The sequence below is a fragment of the Vigna radiata genome, chromosome 7 (genome assembly GCF_000741045.1).
Source record: "Vigna radiata var. radiata cultivar VC1973A chromosome 7, Vradiata_ver6, whole genome shotgun sequence".
NCBI classification, from domain to species: domain Eukaryota; kingdom Viridiplantae; phylum Streptophyta; class Magnoliopsida; order Fabales; family Fabaceae; genus Vigna; species Vigna radiata.
Genome location: NC_028357.1, coordinates 21,873,263 through 21,873,983, shown reverse-complemented (window position 1 = coordinate 21,873,983; position 721 = coordinate 21,873,263).

Genomic DNA, 721 nt, shown 5'->3' with positions numbered 1-721 from the left:
CGCCAAATGCAGGACGTAGTTGCACCGTGATTCAATTACCCATGTGCCATCTTAAATGAATTTTAATCCATTAAATTCACGGGCTGCTGGACGAGAAGTTGGTGCTTGGCCGTGATGCTCTTTTATTGAATCCGCTTCTACTGCCATGGTGGTCTTAGACTCAAGAAAGAGGAAGAAAATGAAGAAAAGAAGAGTTTAGGAACCGCCCAGGGCCAAAATAAACCGTTGGGCGGCCAAATGCGAGGAGAAGCCACTATTTGGCACCCGGGCAACGATGCTGGGCGGTTTTGCGACAAGAGGAAAATCGCCGGGCGGTCGAACTCAGCGTCGGGCGGTGGCGCGACTATGGACAAACCGCTGGGCGGCATAAGTGTGACACTAGACGGTTATCTGCTGGGCTTGGGCCTGTTTTCTGTGACGCTCCTCAGTTATAAATAGCCCTATTGCGACTTCAGAATTATTCTTTTGACAGAAGAGGGAGCCCAGACCTAATTTTCACTCCTTGGAGAAGATCTCTTGGATACTTAGGCTCCTTTTTATCCAATCTAGGGTTTGCTTTTCCATCCTTCCATCATTTTTCATCTAAGTTCACCATGACAATGGTGAACTAAACCCTTTTGTTGTTGGGGGAAACAATGTAATCTTTTGAAATTCCCTTTTAATGAAACTTTTGTTTATTTATATGCTTGTCGTATGCTTTGATTATCAATTGTTGGGTTCT